Source organism: Nicotiana tabacum, chromosome 18, assembly GCF_000715075.1.
Source record: "Nicotiana tabacum cultivar K326 chromosome 18, ASM71507v2, whole genome shotgun sequence".
NCBI classification, from domain to species: Eukaryota; Viridiplantae; Streptophyta; class Magnoliopsida; order Solanales; family Solanaceae; genus Nicotiana; species Nicotiana tabacum.
This window is the reverse complement of record NC_134097.1, coordinates 12,429,776-12,453,181: the sequence shown is the minus strand read 5'-3', so window position 1 is coordinate 12,453,181 and position 23,406 is coordinate 12,429,776. Positions and strand designations below refer to the sequence as shown.

At 40.3% G+C, this 23,406-nt stretch overlaps 1 pseudogene; it reads left to right on the top strand.

The window, feature by feature from the left end:
• Positions 1-509: 509 nt before the first annotated feature.
• Positions 510-23,166, top strand: LOC107821707 (uncharacterized; annotated as a pseudogene).
• Positions 23,167-23,406: the final 240 nt, after the last annotated feature.

Genomic DNA, 23,406 nt, shown 5'->3' with positions numbered 1-23,406 from the left:
CTCATGGACCATTAATAAGCGCAAAATGTTATCCGATGTATTTTGTTAACGGATACAAATTTTACACGGAATGTCATGGTAGTGCAAGATCAACAATTAATGGTAGAGTTTGTATCTCGTATTCAAATGTTGGTAACTATTATGGACGGATACAAGAGATTATACAAGTGAAATACCGCGAAAAACCTTCAAAGCAAACTGTGTTATTCAAGTGTGAATGATTTGATCCAATTGTAAATGTTGGTGTCAAGGAGCATAACCAATACAATTTAGTCTATGTGAACTATCGCTGTCATTTTAGAAAGTACGAACCTTTTATTCTTGCGATGCAAACAACTCAAGTGTGTTATATGCCTTATCCTAGCACGAAAAAGGACAATGATGATTGGGTAGCTGTTTTGAAAGTTAAACCTCAGGATGTTATTCAACTTCCTAATGAGGCAATAACATAAACTTCAGAACCGAATCTTCCATTCCAAGTTAAAGAAGTTGAAGTCCATTTGATAGATATGAATTTCACCATTGATGAGAATATAATCTTACATGATCCAAATGGGGATGTAATTGAAATGGTTGAACCCATTGATGATGGATTATTGATAGAGCATCAAGAGTTCGAAGAAGAATCTTTAGAAGATGAGTATGAAACTGAGGATGAAAATGAGGAGGATGATGAGGAAGAGTTTGAAGAAGAAACAGACGATGACTAGTGTGTTGATAAAAATGCACTACTATATTTTTTATTGAGTTTTATTTTTCTAGTAATCTGTGTGGTATATATGTTATAAGTCATGTATCTATTTTGTAGTATAATCTATAGAGAATCAAATCGAATATCACATTTGTAGTAATCTAAATGGTATAGTACTCTTCTAGCTTACATTGTGTTATGCCTCTTTTTACATTAGTCTGACTCTTTTTTTGTAGCAGTAGAATAATGTTTATTATCAACTTAATAGTGTTACTTGATTAATCTATCTAAATTCAGAATTAATTGGAGCCAAGATCATTGTATTTTGGTCTAAAGAAGTTATCAAATTCAATAATTCAGTGAGTAGTTCAAGCATTGGATAGTACAAGTATTTTTTATATTGTGTTATGTCTCTTTGTATCAATTTAATAGTGTCTTTCTGATATTGTCTTTAGCAGAACATTTTATTTTGAAGTTTCATATGCCATATGTTATTTAGATATGCATTGTTTCATATCCTTCTTTTATTTATTTATTTTGTAGATATGCCTCGAGGTAGAGGTCGAGGTAGCGCAGGTCGTGTAGGTAAATCTTCAGTTAGGGGTAATTTTGCTACTCGTGAAAATACGCCTACTATTCTCATTCCCACAATTAGTCCTCAATAAGGTGATACGAGTTTCTCAGGTGGACCAGATCACATCAATCAAGTTCAAACATTAGGTCCTAGTAGTACGCCAGAGCAACACAATAAGCGAGGGTACATCTTCTCAAAGCAACATAATAGGCAAAACTGAGTGTAGCAGTACTCGCGGGCTGCGGACGCTTCTTACTATTTCTCCTATAGGGTTAGTCCATACTTGTACTATTACTTTTGGTATATTTTTATTAATATATGATATGCCTTTAAATAATGTCTTCTAATTTGTTTAGGTTAGAGCCTTCATATGAATGCTCTGAGTGTATAACTAAGTCTTTCAAGCATGAACTTGATCCTAATGGAGTCAACTGGAAAAACGTCTCAGATGAGATAAAAAAATTATTTTGGAGAATTCAAGGTATAATTCATCACAATTGGATTTAGAAAGTATATTAACTTTTTTATGTAACTTATTAATGTTAATACTTTATAAAATTATTTCAGAAGGTATTCTACTGGGAATCTTCTATTGATAGTGCGGTGCGGATCCAATGGGAGCGTAGGGCAGCAAAAAGATACAATAATTTTGTTAGCAAACTAAAATCAAATGGGGTGCAACTGGACTCTATTCCAAATAATATGTGGCAAAGTTGGTTGAGACTTTGGAAAGATCCTAAGTGTGTTGAAAAGTCAGAAATAAATACAAAAAATTATTGTGCTGGGAGCGTAGTTTCCATTGGGACTCACACAGGTGGCTCTATCAGTGTTGGGGAGCATTGCAAGAGACTTGTAAGTGTATATAAAATATCTGAAATAAATGTAAAAAATTATTCTGCATTTGAGTTATGTTTATTGAACTTTTGTGCATTGGTAGGACTTGCATTTTCCTTATAAATTGACACATGACTGTCCAGCGAGTCTACCTCATTCCTTTTTTCCTCATCTGCTTGATCTGCCCAGCTTTTTGATAGTTCCTTAGGATTCTTTGTTGCTATCAGTTCATTATATTAGTTTTTTGATAGTTCCTTAGGATCCAGAAAAATATCTCTTCTTTTTAGTATCTATAAATTACATAATGAAGTTGTCCACAGTAATTAATTTTTAAAGTTGATCAATATGTCTTCAAAAAATATGGACGTATTTTCAAGCATAGTGAATGTACCTTCAGTTAATGATCAGCAAAGTTAATTCAATAAGTTAATGATCTACCCAGGTATTTAGATATTGAGTTAAAAAAACTAATGTAATGTTCTAGTGCCACAAAAGTGCCAAGATCAAATGTTCATCTCATTTTTATATGGAGTACTGGTGAATGTTTCTAGTTGTTTATATTCTGGCAATGTACTATAGTACAAAATTTTGATATTGAGTTAAAAAAATATAATATTTGCAAGCATAGTGAATGTACCTTCAGTTAATGATTAGCAAGTTAATTCAGCAACTTAATGATCTACCCAGATATTTAGATATTGAGTTGAAAAAACTAATGTAATATTCTAGTGCCACAAAAGTGCCAAGATCAAATGTTTATTTCATTTTTATACGGAGTACGGGTGAAAATTTCTGGTTGTTTATATTATGGCAATGTGCTATAGTATAAAATTTTGTAGGAATATGATCCCTTGTAATAAGAAAAAAAAAAAGTAATCCCATCTATTTTGAAAAAAGTGGAAAGAATGAGTAAACCATGTAATTGAAAATCCATGTTTATGAAGGTATTATTAAAAATTCGAACTCCGTTAGACTGCAATTCAGATGTAAAATAATAAAGGCAAAAGCTCATTTGTTCATCTCATGTAATTTGTGATTTATTGGTAATTGGGATAGATGTAGATTTTGCCATTTTGCTTTGGCTATATTCATGGGGTTGTCATACTCCTAAAAAATAGGCTGCTCTTGGGTTTTGTGGACTGCAAGTTTCTCTTTGATTGTAAGGCTTTAATTCTCATATCCCACTGTAAGTTAGTCTCTTCTTTGTGGGTCTTGGTTTCTTTAACAGCTTACATTGAATTTTAATTGCATGCATTTCAATTCTACTGATCATGTCTTGTTTTCACTTTATTTTGCAAATGACAGTTTTGGGGATTTAGGAAGCATTTGCTTTTGTTGCTCTAGAAAGATCTCTCTGTTAGTACCATTCTTGTAATTACTGACAATCCAACTGGATATGGCTAATGTTTCAAGCGATTTGAGTATCTCTATCAGATTATTTTGCTCATGGAAGATGTCATGTGTGTGTGTATGTGTGTGTGTGTGTTTGGTTTCAAAGGACTATTCTATTCGAAGGGATTGAAATTTTGCAAGATTGGGTGCAATCGTTCTTTTAGCAGTTACTATGCTTTCTAGTAGGAGCTTAGACTAACATTCTGAATTTTAGACCAACTTCAGGGTGTTTCTTTTCCAGTTAATTTCTTTTCTAGACTTATATTCAGCTACATTTGTAACATCTTATGTGAAAGATTTGGCCATTGAGCGTAAGACCTTCATACTCTGTAGCAAAAACTTAAATTCTGATATGAAAAGTTTGTATCAGGAGCATTCCATCTTTATACCTTTGTGAAGCAGATATAGTTTTTGATACAACCATTACTTTAGGATCTTTACGTTGACACTTTATTGGATTACTACGTCTCTTAAGGCCAGCTGTAATGGTGTGACCTGGAGATCCTTATAGGTGGACATATAAAGAGTTTAACTTGCATACACTAGCAGTGTATAATATTTTTACACTGTGTAGTTATGCTGAATTACAACTTCATAGTAAGCCTAATTTGGCTTCATAGCTGTAGTAAACTAAATATATAACCTACTATTATAGGTTAAAATGCAGTGATAAGGTAAAAATTATATAAATCCAGGATATGTGGAAGACATTCTTTTAAAGTTTAATGAAACTTGCAGTGCTATTTTCAACTAAATAGTGCCTGAGAAGTGAGACTCTTTAACTTCTAAATTCACTGCTTTATACCCTGCTATAAAGACAAAATTGATAATAGAACTTGATTCTTGACATTCTTAAGGTCTATCTTCTTAATTAAATAACTTTTGTATAGGCTATTAAAAAGGGCCGAGATCCAACACCAAGTGAGTTGCATTTGCACGTCCATACACATGGTAATGATGGAAAATCTTTTGTTGCTGAGAAATCCCGAATCGTACATGTAAGATAATTTTTTAAATAATTTTATTGAATTTACTTTCATATATTTTTTTATTTTGTAAATTGAATGCTCAATATTATTTAGTCTTTTTATTTCACTAATTATTAACTCTTCTACAGAAAAAATATCTGGAGATATTACAATAACAAATACAGACTCAATCTGATATTGATCAGTGTAAAGCATATTATCAAGCCACGGGAGGAGAAAAGAAAAGAAGAGTATATGGTCTTGGATCTCAAGCAAAATGCTACTACGGGCCAAATCTTCATGACTTTTTTGGATCTGATGCTACATCATCAGCAACACCTCCAAATGCTCAATCAATGCCGACAGGGAATCTGGATGAGTTAGTGATGCGATTGATTCCTGCACTGACAGACCATATAGTTCTTGTAATCGTTGAGCGGGTACGTGAATTAGTTTCCTTACCCTCGCATCAGCCAAATACTGATCTTACCAACCACCCATTAGATGTGGCACCTAAAATTCCTACATCTTCTATTGCTGCTAACATTGATGAGGTTCATGCAATTGGTTCTGATGATGACCGTAACTCTCCAGCCTCGATAGTTAGCCTATTTTGTTTGGACTTTATTGTTGGTCCTTGTGGATTTTTTGTACTTAACGATACTGTTATATGCATTATGCTATATATTTTAAAACTTGTTGAATATATTATTAATTTATATTAATATCAGTGACTTTTTATTAAGTGTATTTAATAGCTTTTATGTAATATGCTAGAATAGAGTACATTTAAAATAATAAATAAAAAGAATTTTAAAAAATCAGCAATATATTAAAAATAAATTAGCGACGGATACTTTCTGTAGCTAAAATTATTGCGTAAAATTAAATCTTGCGACGAATAGGCGACAAAAGATTTTTGTTGCAAAACGTAGGGAGAATTAGCTATAACATGACTAGTGATGGACGATTTCGTCGCTATAAGAATAAACGATGAATTTTGTTATGTATTGTAGCAACAAAAGTCGTCAAAATAGCGACAAAAACAAGCAATATAGCGACGGTTATTTCCCTCGCTAAACTTTGCTACAGATATATTCCGTCGCTCATCTGTCGCTAATTCTGTGACGGTTTGATATTTTTCATCGCTATGAGCCTAGTTACGAGCATTTTAGTGACAAACTTGAATTCGTCGCTAAACAACTGTAGCGACGGAAAATAGTGGTGTAGTGACGGAATACGGCCGTCGCTAAATACTATTTTTTTTGTAGTGTACTCTCTGCCTTCCTGCTCAAGGCATTCGCGACTATATTCGTCTTGCCCGGATGATAAAGAATGGTGATGTCATAATTCTTCAGTAACTCAAGCCATCTACGCTTCCTCAAATTGAGATCCCTTTGCTTGAACAAATGCTGCAAACTACGATGATTGGTGTAAACCTCAATAGACACCCCTTATAGATAATGCCTCCAGATCGTAAGAGCATGAACAATCGTGGCCAACTCCAAATCGTGCACAGGATAATTCTTCTCATGGGGCTTCAGCTGACGTTAAGCATACACAATAACTCGCCCCTCCTGCATCAATACACACCCCAAGCCAATGCGTGAAGCGTCGCAATACACCGTGTACATCCCCGAACCGGAAGGCAACACAAGGACTGGTGTTGTGGTCAAAGCTGTCTTGAGCTTCTGGAAGCTCGCCTCACAATCATCGGACCAACGAAACTGAGCACCCTTCTGGGTCAATCTAGTCAAAGGTGCTGCAATAGATGAGAAACCCTTTACGAACTAGCGATAATAACCTACTAACCCCAAGAAACTCCTGATCTCCGTCGCCGAAGTAGGACGAGGCCAATTCTGAACTGCCTCAATCTTCTTGGGATCCACCTTAATGCCCTCGCCCGATACCACATGCCCCAAGAATGCCACATAATCTAACCAAAACTCACACTTGGAGAACTTAGTATACAACTTATGTTCCTGCAAGGTCTGAAGCACCGCTCTCAAATGTTGCTCGTGCTCCTCCATGCTACGTGAGTAAATCAAAATGTCATCAATGAAGACAATGACGAATAAATCAATATAAGGTCAGAACACCATGTTCATCAAGTCCATAAACGCTGCTGGGGAATTAGTCAAGCCGAAGGACATCACTAGAAACTCATAATGGCCATATCTAGTACGGAAGGCAATCTTCGAAGCATCTGAGTCCCGAATCTTCAACTGATGGTACCCCGATCTCAAGTCAATCTTAGAAAACACCCTAGCACCCTGCAACTGGTCAAACAAATAATCAATATGCGGCAACGGGTACTTGTTCTTAATGGTGACTTTGTACAATTGGCGGTAATCAATGCCCATCCACATAGTTCCATCTTTCTTCTTCACAAATAATACCGGTGCACCCCAAGGTGATACACTCGGCCTGACGAACCCCTTTGCTAGCAACTCCTCAAGCTGTTCCTTCAACTCCTTCAATTCTCTTGGAGCCATACGGTACGGTGGGATAGATATAGGCAGAGTGCCTGGATCCAAGTCAATACAGAACTCAATATCACGATCTGGTGGCATGCCTGGAAGGTCAGAAGGAAACACATCGGCGAACTCCCGAACTACTGACACTGAATCAATCGTTGGAGACTCTGCGGTAGTATCCTAAACATAGGCTAGATAAGCTAAGCAACCCTTCTCGACCATGTGTCGAGCCTTCATAACAGATATAACCTGACTAGATGTACTGACAGATGAACCCTTCCACTCCAACCTCGGCAACTCTGGCATCGCTAAGGTAACAGTCTTGGCATGACAATCAAGGATGGCATGATATGGAGATAGCTAGTCCATGCCCAGGATGATCTCGAAGTCGGTCATATCAAGTAGCAGAATATCTGCTTTAGTCTCATAACCACAAAATGTAACAACACAGGACCGATAGATCTAATCCACAACAATAGAATCGCCCATATGAGTGGACACATAAACAGGAGTACCCAAGGACTCATGAGAAATATCCAGAAAGTGAGCAAACAAGGATGACACATACGAATATGTAGATCCTGGATCAAATAATACTGAAGCATCCCTACCGCAGACAGAGATAATACTTGTGATCACTGCATCTGAGGCCACTACATCTGGTCTAGCCGGAAAAGCATAAAACCTTGTTGGAGCACCACCTGACTGGCCTCCGCCTGTTTGACCTCCTCCTCTGGGATGGATTCTACCAACCTGCCCTCCGCCTCTGGGCGGCCAGACGGCTGGTGCGACTACTGGAGCTGTAATCATTGGATGCTGGCCCTGCTGCACTGCCTTGCCCCGAAGACTGGGGCAAAATCTCCGCACATGACTAAGATCACCGCACTCAAAACAACCTCTCAGCACGGTGATCTGCTGCCCTGAAGTCTGGCCCTAATGGCTTGAATACCCACCGGAAAAACCCTGAATAGCTGGTGGGAGATATGAACTTTCTGGCATGGCACTGAAGTAAGCACTAGAAGAACCTTGATGACCGGAGTGCCCACTGGAAGGACCCTGAATGGATGGCGGTCAGTAAGAACTCTCCGGCATAGCGCTAAAATAGGGCTGCACTGGAGCACCCCATGGAGGCAGCGATGTTGGGTATGGGAGCCTACTGGGCTGACCCCTCCTGAACTGACCTCTGCCCCCAGCTGGGGCACCTCTGAACTCCCAGGAGTAATGGACCCTCTTGTCCTGCTGCATCTGCTCCCTACCCCTCTGACGATAGCCGTCAATCCACCGAGCAATCTCCACTACTAGTTAGTAGGAAGTCCCCATCTCTACCTCTCAGTCCATACTAGCCTGAATACCTGAGTGCGACCCCGCAACAAATCTCCGCACCCGCTCCGCCTTAGTAGGAAGTATCATGAGTGCATGGAGAGACAGCTCAGAGAACCTCGCCTCATAATCGGTCACGGACATCTGACCCTGCTGGAGCTACTCAAATTGGAATTGCAACTCTTCCCTCTGAGAGGGTGGAATATACCTATCCAAGAATAGGCGTGTGAACTGGTCCCAAGTCATGGGAGGAGAATATGCTAGTCTACCAAGAAGATAAGACTACCACCACCTACGTGCTCTGCCCTCCAACTGAAAGGTAGTGAAATCCGCCTTGTGAGACTCCAATATCCTCATGTTGTGCAGTCTATCCCTGCACCTATCAATAAAGTCCTGAGGATCCTCATGCCTCTCACCCCCAAAGAATGGAGGGTAAAGCCTAGTCCATCTGTCCAAACGCTTCTACGGCTCGCCGACCGCAACTAGTCTAGGCTCAGGTATAGTTGTTGCGACTGGCTGGGCTCCCCCCACGGGGAAAGTGCCCAGGGTATGATATACAATGGCTGCATGCTTAGGATCCTAAGCGGTAGGGGTCTGTGCTCCACCTCCTGCCTGAGATGTGGCCGGGTCTGTTGGAAGTAAACCGGCCTGGGTTATAGAATCCATGAACCGTAGCATATGGCCCATGACCTCCTGGAAGCCCGGTGCTATCATAAAATCGGCCGGAGCTGGCTCTGCTACGGGCACCTCGCCCTACTCCTCAACTATAGGATCCTCCACTGGATCCACTGGCGGTGCAACTAGGGCAACTCTAGGACGTCCTCGCCCCTACCTTGTGCAGGTTCCCTACCCCGGCCTCTGCCTCGACCTCTAGCAACAGGGGGAGCAGCCCCTCCCGGGTCTGGAATGTCAGTTGCGTGTGTTCTCACCATCTGTGAGAGAATAAGAGGAAGAAACTTAGTATACCATCAACTGCACGATAGGAGATGAATAAAGAGTAGTTTTCTAACATCCTATAGCCTCTCGAAGATACGTACGGACGTCTCCGCACCGATCCGAAAGACTCTATTAGGTTTGCCCATAACTTGTGAGACTTACGTGAACCTAGTACTCTGATACCATGTTGTTACGACCCAATTCCATATCAGGCTGTGATGGCATCCGACACCATTTCTAGACAAGCCAACAACGAATAACTTAATGATTTCCCATTTTAACAAATTTCCCATGTAGTGATTTTTTCTTTATTTAATAGATTTAATGAAAACCGATTTAAATAAATAAATGAAAACAGTTAGAAACATTTATAACCGTAAGAACAGAACCCAAAAATCGCAAGTCTACTACTACGTGCCAAGATCTAGTGTCACAAGTATATGGGCAATTTAGTAAAATATATAAAAGATGTCTATCCTACTGTCTGAAAAAGGATAGACAGAAATAAAATAAAAGAGAGACTCTGGCATGCTGCTAAACGGCTCGGAAGGGCAGCTCACCGCGGAATCTCGAACCCAGATCAAGAATGCGAGCTGGATGGATATCTAGATGGATCTGCCTTATATCCTGCACAGTTAAGTGCAGAAGTATAGCGTGAGTACATATAATAATATGTACCCAGTAAGTATCCAGTCAAACCTCGAAGAAGTAGTGACGAGAGGTCGACTTGACACTTACTAAGGCTAAAGATAATAAATCTAAATTGTAACTAAGCATGGATTACAATAAATATACTAAAACTCAACAAGAGATGGTAAATATCCCTTTTCACAATTATTTATCTCAAATTTTATCTTCCATTAAACGTTGGAGCAATATCAGTTATGATTATAAAATCCCAAGAATTTGCAAACGCAAATAATGCCGAGGTCGTACGGCCCGAACCAACATAATAATATTTAAAATGTGCATTGCCGAGGGTCGAACAACGCGAACCATAGATGCATCTATTTAATCTGCCGAGGCACTCTGCCCACTCCATAAATAGAAAACACTTAAAGAAACACAAGTTTTTCAATAACAGTCAAGTGTTCTATTCATAACCTCAAATAAGTGAAACCTATCCCTTTGGGATTCTCTTACAATTTTTGAAATTATGATTTTAAGAAATCCGATTGATAAGTAGAGGTGCAATTATTTCAAGTATGGCATGATGGGAGTCCTAGACTACCCGGACTTTAGCATAAATAGTAGCTACACACGGGCTCTCGTCGCTTCGTATGTACGTAGCCCCCCACAAATAGTCACATATATTAGTTAATTCGCCTATGGGGAAGTTTTCCTCTTACAAGGTTAGAAATGAGACTTACCTCGTCTCAAAGACCATTTCCCAATCCAAGAACGTGCTCAAACCTCCAAATTTGGTGCCAAACGACTCGAAACTAGTCAAACATTATATAAATTAATTCATTTATGCTCAAAATCTCATATCCCCACTATTAAAGTGATTACCCAACCCTAAATGCAAGATTCCTAAAATTCACCCCAGGCCCATATGTCCGGATTCTGGAAATCTTCAAAGAACGTTGTTATCCATAACCTTAGGAACATAAATATATGATTTTCACTAAGTTCCATAGTCGTTTTCGTAGCAAAGTCTCATTTTTATCAAAAAATAGATTTTTCATCTAAACTCATGATTTCTACAAATTTTCATGTTAAACTCTACCCATAATCTATGTATTAATCTCACATTAAGTAGAAATTACTTACCTCACAAAGCTAGGTCGAAATCCCCTCCTCAAAAGCTCTCAAATCGCCCAAGAGTGCAATAAATGGCCCCAAAAATGCCTAAGTCCCGATTTTAAACTCACTGCCCAACTGCCTCCTTCATCCCGAACGCGGAAGGGGCCTCGCGTTCATGAAGGAAAATGGTTCTGGCCCCTGGAGATGACTCATCGCGAACGCAACCAAGTCATCCCGAACGTGGAGGCTGGCTTGGCCTACCCTTCGCGAACGCGAGGGCTTCTCTGCGAACACGAAGAACAAATAGCGGCCCAAGCCAAGCCCAGGATACTCTACGCGAACGCGAGTCGCCTCTCGCAAACGCGAAGGTCACAGATCCCAGACCTTCGCGAATGCAAACCAGCTATCACAAACGTGTAACACAAAATTTCCCAGCCCCCAATTCCTTCTACGCGAACGCGAGAGTCCTTCCGCGTTCGCGAAGAAGGAAACCAGAACTGGAATTTTCTGGTTTTTCACACTTAGCTCCGAGGGGTTCGAAACTCACCCGAGCCCCACGGGACCCCATCTAAAGGAACTAACAAGTCTGAAAATATGATACGAACCTGCTCGAACTCTTGAAATGTGAAAATCAACAACGGAACTAAGAATCGCACCCTGAAACCAAATTGAATCAAAATATGAACTTCAAGTTTTCCAAATTGCTCCGAATGCACCGAATCATACTTAGACTACTCGGAATGATACCAAATTTTGCGTGCAAGTCTTAAATAATGTTATGGAATAGTTCCTGATCTCTAAATTCCGTTTGGACCTCGATAACACCAAAATCCGCTCCAAATCAAATTTAAAAGAATTTCAAGATTCTTCAAGAACCAACTTTTGATATTATGCGCCGAAATGCTCCCGATTCATCCAAAACCCGAACCGAGAATATGCCCAAGTATGGAATCATCATACAAACCTATTGGAATCGTCAAATTCCGATTCTGAGGTCGTTTACTCAAAATGTTGATCGAAGTCAAACTTAGTCTTTTTAGGCCAATTTAAGAAACCAAGTGTTCCGATTTCAACTCGAGCCCTTCCAAATCTCAAACTAACCATCCCGCAAGTTATAATTTTTTAGAAAGAAAAATGACCGGTCGGGTCGTTACAATTTTGTCCATGGGTATCATTAGATTTTGGTTTGAATGGTAGATTTGTCTTACTTATTGGTTTGGATGCTTGGATTTACCATAAATTTGCTAAAATATGGTTTACTTGTTAGTTTGAGGCACTTGCTTATGTCGAAGTTAAAATTTTATTAATGAAGCTCCCTTTCTTTTGTTAAAAGGTCCAAATTTGAGGATGAATTTCTTTTTAAGGGATGGAGGATGACACAATATAGATAGTCATCGAGCGTTGGAGGATACATTCATAACGGGATGGCTACATATATAACTTCACCAACAATTAAAGACTATACAACATTTGGTGGCTATATTTGTAATATTTAGCTCCCTAGTATAAATAGCCCTTAAGGCTCTCATTTTAGGGTTAGCTTATTTTGATATTGTGAATGAAAACTCATTGAGAGTGTTTAGGATAAATTCCTATGTTGGTTGATTACTTGATGCTAGGCTAGAAACTCGTATTTTAACCGTAGTATTGCACTCTAATTACTGCATTTTATGTGTGTTTGAGCTTAAATGATAGTGAATTACACTTAGTACATTTTTATGCCTTGCAGGAAGTGATTCCGAGTTCAAAAGTTAATTTGGAGCTTTGAAGTCTGAGTAAAAGCCCAATAAATTAAGTTGGGATCGTGTTCGAAGGTCGTGTACCAAGTCTGGATGTCAAAAGAAGATGAAACAATTTCACTATGAGAAATTAACACTGTTCCGTAGTGTAAAAATGGCCTGCCAAGAAAAATGCATGTCCGCTGATAAATTCAACAAGGGCGCCGCGGGGTGCAGCGCGTGGCGCGACGTGTGTGTGAAAAAATCACAGAGTAATTTCTACTTCGCCTTGGAAAGGGTATATTTGTCCGAGGTTGTTTTTACAGGATATAAATACACAAATAGACATGATTTTGAGGGGGTGACCTAACTTGGAGAAGAAAACAAAAGGACGGAACACTCGGAAGCTTTCCATCCTTATTTCAGTATTCATTGATTTTATGTTTAAAACATTCTTTTTGATGATTGTATGAACATGAGTGGATAAGAACCCTATTGTTCTAGGGTCATGGGTGAAACATGAATGTTGATATTTGAATTTTAACTTGACGAATATGATTTTATCATATTGGGTTGGTTATTTAGTTCTGTTTTTAATTATTTTGCTGAGTAGCTAAAAACGAAATACTATCTACGAATCTAGAGTTGAACTCGAAAGTGGGAATTCTAGATTGTAAATAGAATTAAATAGAGCAAGTTCTTGAATCTTGGCATCGGGAACGGATTCGCAATTAGGATAGACATATACCTAATTGTCTTGCTTGGTTGAAATACAGGAAGTGTAAATGCATTCTTGTTAATTCTTAATTCCATAGACATATAAGCATTATGTTAGCTTGAATAGGCGAGTAAGAACTCGACAAAATCTTATGAGTAATATCAATCATGTCAATCAACAATCTAGATAAATCAATTAGTCATTTTAATCCAAGAACGTAACACGATTGTTAGCTAGCTTGTGGTTGATTTCTAGTTATTTCATTGTTTGATAGTTTTTTTAGGTAGTAAATTAGTCAATTATCTATTTTGTGAGAAATCTCTTGAATCGATATATTATTTGAGTTTGAAACAGTCAAACATTAATCATCAGTCTTCGTGGGAATGATACTCTACTCATTACTCTATTACTTGATAAACAAGTATACTTGCGTGAGTGTATTTGGTCGTAACAAGATTTTGGCGCTGTTGCCGGGGACTTAGAAATTAGCTACTTGATTGAGTTAAGCTTTTATTAGTTATTTGTTCAAGTTTTAATTTTCAGTTTGCCTTGTTTGTGTTAACGTAGGCTCTTCTCTAGAATGCGGAGGAGTATAAGCGCAAACAACCTCCTTCCTCTTGATCCTGAAATTAAATGAATACTTCACAGAGTGAGGAAGGAAGTCGAAGCTAGAACTAGAATAGAAAGAGAGTTGGATATCATAGTTCAACCACATCCAATAGAGATGTCAAGTAATGAAGAGCGTCCAGTGATAGAAGTCGCGTGACCCAATCTTGCTAATATGACTCAGGCTATTGTGAATCCTAATATCACGGGGCATTTCGAACTCAAACAGTACATGGTACAGCTGATTCAGTCCACAGGGCAATATGTGGGTCTATCTCATGAAGACCCGCAGAGGCACATTCAGAACTTCCTGGTTACAATTATCCGAACGTTTCCGAGGACTATGTCAGGCTGACATTGTTCCTTTTTCACTATTGGGGAAGCTAAGGAATGGTTGAAAAAGGAGCCCGCGAACTCAATCCCTACTTGGGATGATCTAGCAAGGAAATTCTTAATCATGTTTTTCCCCACTAAGAAGACAAAGTCACTGAGGAGCCAAATTCTTGGGTCCCAACAATGAGATAGAGAGAAACTTCGTCAAGCTTGGGAATGATACAAGAAGCTACTCAGAGACTGCCGCATCATTGTCAGACTGATGAGGTGTTGGGTCACACTTTTGTTGATGGGTTAGACGAGACATCAAAGATGAACCTTGATTCAGCTTGTGCAGGTAGTTGCATGGCGAGGCCGTATATTGAGATCCAGCTTCTGCTAAAAAACTTTACTGCTAATGATCATAATTGGCAAGGAGATGGGAACCCACGAAGATCAATTAAACAGAAAGTAACCGGTGTGATTGAGCTTGATGATTTTTCATCCATGAGAGTAGATATAGAAAAATTGGCAAATCAGATGAATAGAATGACAATGCACCAAACATAACAGATGCAACATGTACAACCGATGTCTATTTGCTGCGAACTATGTGGTGACAGTCATACGAGTGACATGTTCCCCATGATTCCTAAATCTATTTACTATGTGGGGCAATATAGCAGAGGTCTGATGAATCAGCATGCACAATATGGGAACACTTACAATCAAAATTAGAAGACTCATCCTAACTTCTCATGGGACAAAAATCAGCCGAATCAGAATCATTTTAGGCCCCAAGGAAATTTCAATCAACCTCAGAAGCCACCCCAACAAATAGAAGAGAGTACGAATGACTTGTTGAAAACGTTGTTGCTTGACAATCAATAGCTCAGGACTAATTTTAGAAATCTTGAGAGGAAACTGGGGTAGTTAGCAGCAAATTAGAATACTAGATATACAGGCGCTCTTCCCAATGATACAGAGAAGAACCCTCAAGTTAATACAGTTACACTCAGAAATGGGAGGGAACTAGAGGAAGTACCAAAGAAGAGAAAGGACAAGCCTATACGTGAGGAGAAGTTGATTCCTAAAGCAACACACGAATCAAAGAAAGATTATGCAAGTTCAGAGCCAATGGAGGCTGCAAGGCCACTGCCACCTTTCCCCCAAAGGTTGCAGAAGAAGAATGATGATCGCATATTCAACAAATTTCTCTCTATGTTGAGCCAGGTTCAATTGAATATTCCATTGGTAGATGTACTCTATGAAATTCCAAAGTATGCTAAGTACATAAAAGATATAGTGGCTCACAAGAGGAGATTGACTGAATTAGAGACAGTTGAACTTACTGAGGAGTGCATTTCAAGGTTCCAAAACAAGCTTCCTCAAAAGCTTAAGGATCCTGGCAGCTTCACCATCCCTGTGTGAATTAGTAATATCGATGTGGGTCGTGCTCTTTGTGATTTAGGGGTGAGCATAAATCTGATGCTTGTCTTTGTTCAAGCAATTGGGTCTGGGAGCTCAAAGACCAACCAATGTGATGTTGCAATTAGCTGATAGGTCCATAGACTACCCTGAAGGAGTGATTGAAAATGTGTTGCTACAAATTAGGAAATTTATCTTCCTAGCTGACTTCTTTATCATAGATTATGAGGCTGATGAACAAGTTCCAATCATATTGGAACGACCTCTCTTGGCTACTGGTGATGCAATTATTAACATGAGAGAGGAAAAAATGATTATGTGGGTGGACAACGAGGAAGCAGCCTTTAATGTCTATAAGGCGATCCAACTTCCCAGCCATTATGAGGAGCTCTCTATGATATCTTTTGTGGAGGTGGATGAGCAACTTCTTGACACGAGTGTATATCTAGATGATTCTCTAGAGAAAGCACTCATGTTGTTCGATAGCTTGGAGATTGATGATGAGGTTGAGGAGATGATGCATATCCTAGATGCATCATGTGCTTACATGCAGGGATTACACCCCTTTGAGCCCCTAAATAGGCCAAGTAAGTCTCCTCCAAAGCTGTCTATTGAAGAAGCTCCAAAATTGGAGCCTAAACCCCTGCCCCCTCACCTTCAATATGTTTATTTGGGTGGTTCTGACAATTTACCTATTATTGTTTCTTCTGACTTGTCTAAATTACAGGAAGAAAAGCTGTTGAGAGTGCTACGTGAGCACAAACGAGCAATTAGGTGGACGATGTCTGACATTAGAGACATTAGTCTAGCTTTATTCATGCATAAAATCCTCATGGAGGACGGAGACAAGCCAAGTGTAGAGCAACAACGCTGCCTATATCCAATCATGAAAGAGGTGGTAAGAAAAGAAGTAATTAAGTGGCTTGATGCACGTATTGTATTTCCAATCTCTAATAGCAAACAGGTAAGGGGGGATGACTGTAGTGGTTAATGAAAATAATGACTTGATTCCTACAAGAACTGTCACTGGGTAGAGAATTTTCATAGATTATAGAAAATTGAACAATTCCACCCGAAAGGACCACTTTCCCCTTCCCTTTATTGACCAAATGCTTGATAGATTAGCTGGCCAGGAAAACTACTATTTCCTAGATGGTTATTCAGGGTATAATCAGATTGCTATAGCTCCGGAGGACCAAGATAAAACCACATTTACGTGTCCCTATGGCACGTATGCGTTCAAGAGAATGCCCTTTGGTCTCTGTAATGCACCTACGACTTTTCAAAGGTGTATAATGGCTATTTTTACTGACATGGTTGAAAGGTTCTTAGAAGTGTTCATGGATGAATTTTCTGTGTTTGGGTGTTCTTTTGATAATTGTTTAATGAACCTTGATAAAGTGTTTTCTAGGTATGAAGAGATGAACTTGGTACTAAACTGGGAAAAGTGTCATTTCATGGTACGTGAAGGTATAGTCTTGGGGCACAAGGTGTCCAAAAATGGTTTGCAGGTGGACAAAGCAAAGGTGGAAGTGATTGAAAAATTGCCCCCACCGACATCCGTCAAAGGCATTCATAGTTTCTTGGACCATGCATGTTGTTATCGTCGTTTCATTAAAGATTTTTTAAAAATTTCTTCTCCTTTGTGCAGGCTTCTTGAGAAAGACGTCCCATTCAAGTTTGATGATGCCTGTCTGAAAGCATTTGAGGAGCTGAAGGGAAGGTTGGTGACTGCACCAATTATCATTGCCCCGGATTGGGTGCATCCATTTGAGTTGATATGCGATACGAGTGACATAGCAATCGGAGATGTTTTGGGGCAAAGGAGGGATACAATTTTTCACTCCATTTATTATGCGAGCAAAACTCTGAATCTAGCCAAGATGAATTACATTGTTACTAAAAAAGAGTTGCTTGTAGTGGTGTGGGCATTTGACAAGTTCAGATCCTATCTAGTAGGAACCAAAGTCATCGTCTACACAGATCATTCAGCTATCAGATACTTGTTTGAAAAGGAAGACGCCAAGCCGAGGCTGATTCGTTGGGTCCTCCTCTTGCAAAAATTTGACTTAGAGATCCGAGATCGAAAAAGGATAGTGAATCAAGTGGCTGATCACTTGTCCAGATTAGAAAATTGGAGTCATGTAGCTGAAGGAGGGTCGATCAAAGAAACATTTCCTAATGAGCAGTTATTAGCAATCACCTCAAGTGAAGCCCCGTGGTATGTAAATTATGTAAATTTTATTGCAAGTGGGGTGACGCCACCAGAATTGACACCCGATAATAGAAGAAGGTTTCTACATGATGTGAGGCTCTACATGTGTGATGATCCATTCCTATATAAGCAGTGTGCAGATCAGTTAGTACGAAGGTGTATCCCTGAGGAGGAGATGAATGCAATATTGCATGACTGTCATGCTTCTCCATATGGAGGTCACCATGGGGGGACAGAATTGCCCAAAAAGTGTTGCAATCGGGTTTCTATTGGCCAAAATTTTTTAAGGATGCACACGCCTTTGTTAAAAAGTGTGACAGGTGCCACAGAATCGGAAAAATCACGAAGAAGCACGAGATGCCTTTGCAAAATATTCAGGCAATGGAGCTTTTTGATGTTTGGAGGATTGATTTCATGGGACCGTTCCCATACTCTAATGGTCATAGGTATATCTTGGTGGCGGTCGACTATGTTTCTAAGTGGGTGGAGGCCGTTGCTCTTCCTACTAATGACACAAAGGTAGTGGTACACTTTGTAAAGAAGCATATCTTCACACGCTTTGGGACTCCAAGGGTGTTGATAAGCGACGGAGGAACTCACTTCTACAACAAATTGTTGAATAATGTTCTAGCAAAGTATGGAGTTAAGCACAAGGTTGCCATCTTGTGCTTAACTCCATACTTTGCGTAATTGTATAAAGAAAATACAAAGAGGTGGCATGACAAGCACATCCAACATCGCGAGTTTGAGATAGGTCAAATATTTCTCTTACTTAATTTGAGGTTGAAGCTTTTCCCCGGAGCGTTTAAGTCTCCATGAGCAGGTCCTTTCATTGTGGTAAGTGTGAGGCCTCATGGAGCGGTGGAATTGCGTGATACGAGCTCAAGTGGTACCTTCTTGGTAAATGGGCAGAGTGTAAAACATTATTGGGGTTGTGACATTGCACATCGCAAGACCTCGGTAGACTTCGCCGATCCTTGAAAATGTGTTGAGTCATGCCGCGACGTTAAATCAAGCGCTTGTTGTGAGGCAATCCACTTTGTTTTTTTTATGCTTCTAACCTTTTTTTAAATGTTTTTGTTTTATTTAGAATAGTTTAGATAACTGTACTTTAGGATTATTAGAGTTTAGGAGTTGTGAGATTTGTTTGGGCAGGTACAAGCATGAATTGGACATAAAATAACTACATAATAGAGTCGGGGTGCAACCCATGAGCTAATTATTGAAAACGAGGTGGACTCTGTGAAAAATGGCCTAATGCACCGCATGGGTCGCCGCACTATGCGCCGTGCCAGGCCAAATGGCTCTAAGGATAAAAAAATGAGCCTCTGATAAAATACACTACCACGCCACATGGGGCGTCCTGCCCAGCAACGCGGCAGTGCAAAGTAAATAAAAAAAATATTTTTTTTAGTCTTTTAATCAAAACACCCGTTCTTCCCCCCTTTTCTTTCATTCTGCCTCTGAACTCTCCCCTCTCTAACCCTCCCTAATTCCCCCATTCTCCTTCTTCTCAAATTCCTTCCACACACACACCTCCAATCCCCTCTATTCATCTTCAAGGTAAGTATTCCTCTCATCTCATATCTTTTCTTTTAGTAGTTGATTGTAGTAGTTAAGTACAACAACAACAACAACCACCCAGTATAATCCCACAAGTAGGGTCTGGGGAGGGTAGGATGTACGCAGCCTTACCCCTACCCTAGGAGGGCAGAGAGACTGTTTCAGATAGACCCTCAACTAAATAAGGTGAGACAAGCCTTGATAGCAAGTAATGGCAAGACAAATAATTAGAAAACTAAATCGAAGATAGCAACAGAGAATATGAAAGGGGTACCGATAACAAGTAATAGCAAGATAACATATTTAGAAAAGTAATTCCAAGGTAGCAAACGAGAATATGAACGAAGTACTGCTAGCAAACTACGGAATTACCGATGGCAAATAACAGCGGAACAAGACATGCAAATATAGCAAACTAAGGAAAAAGGGTACCGTACTAGCGCTAATACTCTCGATCTAGAGAAGACAAAGGGAAACGCATGACTACCTACTAACCTTCTACCCTAATCTTCAACCTCCACACCCTTCTATCAAAAGGCATGTCCTCGGTTAGCTCAAGTTGCGCCATGTCCCGCCTGATCACCTCTCCCCGAGACTTCTTTGGCCTACCTCTACCCCTCCTCTCACCTCCCAAGGCCAACCTCTCACATCTCCTGACAGGGGCATCTGTGCTTCTCCTCTTAACATGCCGGAAGCATCTCAATCTTGCCTGACACATCTTTGCCTCCACAGGGGCCACTCTCACCTTGTCCCGAATAACTTCATTCCTAATTCTATCCAACCTAGTATGCCCACACATCCATCTCAACATCCTCATTTTCGCTACTTTCATATGCTGGACATGAGAGTTTTTAACTGGCCAACACTCTACCTCATACAACATAGTCGGTCTAACTACTACCTTGTAGAACTTACCCTTAAGTCTCAACAACACATTCTTATCACACAAGACACCGGAAGCGAGCCTCCACTTCATCCACCTTGCTCCGATACGGTGTGTGACATCCTCAAATATCTCTCCATCCTTCTGAATTATAGATCCCAGATACTTGAAACTCTCTCTCCTGGAAATGACTTGCGTATCGAGTCTCACATCCCCGTCCGCCTCCTGGGTAATCCCGCTGAACTTGTACTCCAAGTATTCTTTCTTGGTCCTGCTCAACTTGAAACTCTTAGACTCCAGGGTCTGTCTCCAGACCTCCAGCCTCTCGTTAACACCACCTCGCACCTCTTCGATCAGGACTATGTCATCCGCAAATAACAAGCACCAAGGCACCTCCCCTTGAATGTGACGCGTCAAAGAATCCATCGCCAGGGAAAACAAAAACGGGCTAAGTGCTGATCCCTGATGCAACCCCATCTCAACTGGAAAGTAATCAGAGTCTCCTCATGTTGTCCTAACCCATGTTTTAGCTCCATCATATATGTCCTGAATCACTCTAATATATGTTATAGAAACTCCTCTAGCCTCCAAACATCTCCATAGAACCTCTCTCGGGACTTTATTATAGGCTTTCTCTAGGTCAATGAACACCATATGCAAATCCTTCCTTACCGCCCTACACAATGTGAATGGCCTCAGTAGTCGACCGTCCCGGCATGAAACCAAACTGGTTCTCGGAAATGGACACACACCTCCTCAACCTTTCTTCAATCACCCTCTCCCACACTTTCATCGTATGGCTTAACAACTTGATACCCCTATAGTTATTGCAATTTTGGACATCCCCCTTGTTCTTGTACAACGGGATCATCGTACTCCGCCTCCACTCTTCGGGCATGATTGTAGTAGTTAAGTATTTTTAGTTTATTTTGAACCAAACCCTATGTAAATTTAGTTGTGCAATTTGTTAGTTTCTTTGCCTATTATGGTCGAAAATGGTGCTTAACTTGTGGAGTGTTCACTGTTCTTGTGATTATGGAAGATTTTTGGTGTGTTTTGATGGTGTGGAATTAATTTATGTTGAATCTTGGTAGGGGATGCCCTTATAGCCGAAAATTAGTGAAGTTGGTGAAAAAAATTATAAACTTGGTGTTATTGTGAAGATATAGTGATGTTGTGATTGTGGTGTGAGGTGAGTTTTCTTTGGTTGTATGGTGAGTCTACCCCAAATTGAATTGACAATAAAAAGGTGCAAGATATGCCCACATTATGTTTGTTGAAATGTCTTAGGGACATAAAATTGTGTAGTGTTGCAAATTGAGAAAAAATATGCTTGATGATAAGTGTGGGGTGGGATGCCATGTTTTATGCTGTAAAACTTTAACTTGTTAGCCCCAAGTTCTAAGTGATTGACCCCCCATGCTCATGTGTTACTAGGTGCCAAATGAGGTGTCCGATTTATGCTATTATGCTTGTGTAGTGTTGTATTGTATCTTAATTTGTTAGTAGTGAATTAGACTAAATTCTTGTATTTTTTTTTGGTTTTTTTATTTTCGTGATTACTAGTTTATCTTCTTAATTTTGTCTCTTACACTAGTGTTATCCGTGGTTCTATGTTGGAATGTTGTGTTGGTGGTTGAGTGGGCTGCTAATTGCTTGTGGCGTACTTCCAATGGGGTAGTCTGAGTCCCCGATATACATTTTACTTGTGAACATGCCAATAACATAAGTGTGGGGTGATTACCCCATTTGGTCTTGCTTTGTTTTACGTGTTGTGGCTAATATTTTTCTTCTTATGCAGGTACAATGTCTCGCCACCTAAGCAAACACTCTAATACAGGTTCTTCCTAGGTTGTCACTAGTAGCCGTCGAGAAGGTAGGCGGGCACCTCCCCCCGCCCCAATAGAGGAGGAAGATGAGCGCATTGATCCTGATGTGGATGTGATGCCAGAGTGCAAATTTGGCATTCAGGCTGTCCCAGCCCATGCTCGACACTGGTTCCAGACATTTGTCCCTACGGTGAACCCAGAGCCTGAAGTTGCTATTGACGATAGGAAGTTAGCCCGCAAATATAGTGAGATATACAACAACATTCGGGCTTTAGGTTTTTGTCAGTCTGTTCTGTTCAGGTGATGCGGTGAACGAGAACCTGGTCAAGGAAGTTTATGCCAACTGGCAAACTGAGGCCAACCTGGATGTTGTGTACGAAGTACGGGTATTAGATAAAGTGATTACATTCTCTTCCAAAGTGATCAATCGGATTATGGGCTTCACAGAGCATTCCCACATGCTCTTTCAGAGGTTTCTCCGTCGGCCAAACTATCCGGCTATCCGCCGACAGCTTTGTGGTGCTGACTCTTCTGCCGCATGGACGCGAGATGTGAATGAATTCCACAAAGACATGAAGAAGGGAACATTCCAGAGCCCGGCCAGGGTTGTTTTGCGGTTAATTAATGCCTAAATCATACCCACTCAAACTGACACTGATGTCTCACGGCTCAAAGTGTGTTTGATATATGCCTTGTTGACACGGATGCAGTTGGATCTTGGAAAAATCATGTTGTCGCACATGGCTCGAGTACGACCACTTGGGGCCTGCCGCCTACACTACCCGAGTATGATCACTTGGTTATTGCGGGCGCAACTTGTAGAGGAGGAGTTTCACTATGACCAGACCATCCCAGTGACATATCCTATCAAGGACTATGATGTCACGTCAGTGATAGATCCTCCTGCTGCTGTTAATTTGGACCAGAGGCTTGTTCGTGTTGGGGAGACACTGTAGCTGTTTTTTGCTCACTTGCGCCTTCGCTCTGAAGGGGGGGGGGGGACGGACTTGGAGGAGTTGCACCAAGATCACCCCCTTTCTGTTGTCACTCAATAGTGGTTGGGATTGGCAAGAAGAGGACAGTTGCCACCAGATGAGGATGTTAACTCCGTTCCCTCCGATGATGAGGAGTATTTGTGCACCTTCGAGGGTGCTGATGATTAGGCCACGGGCCTCAGGGGAGTCACCTTTTCACTC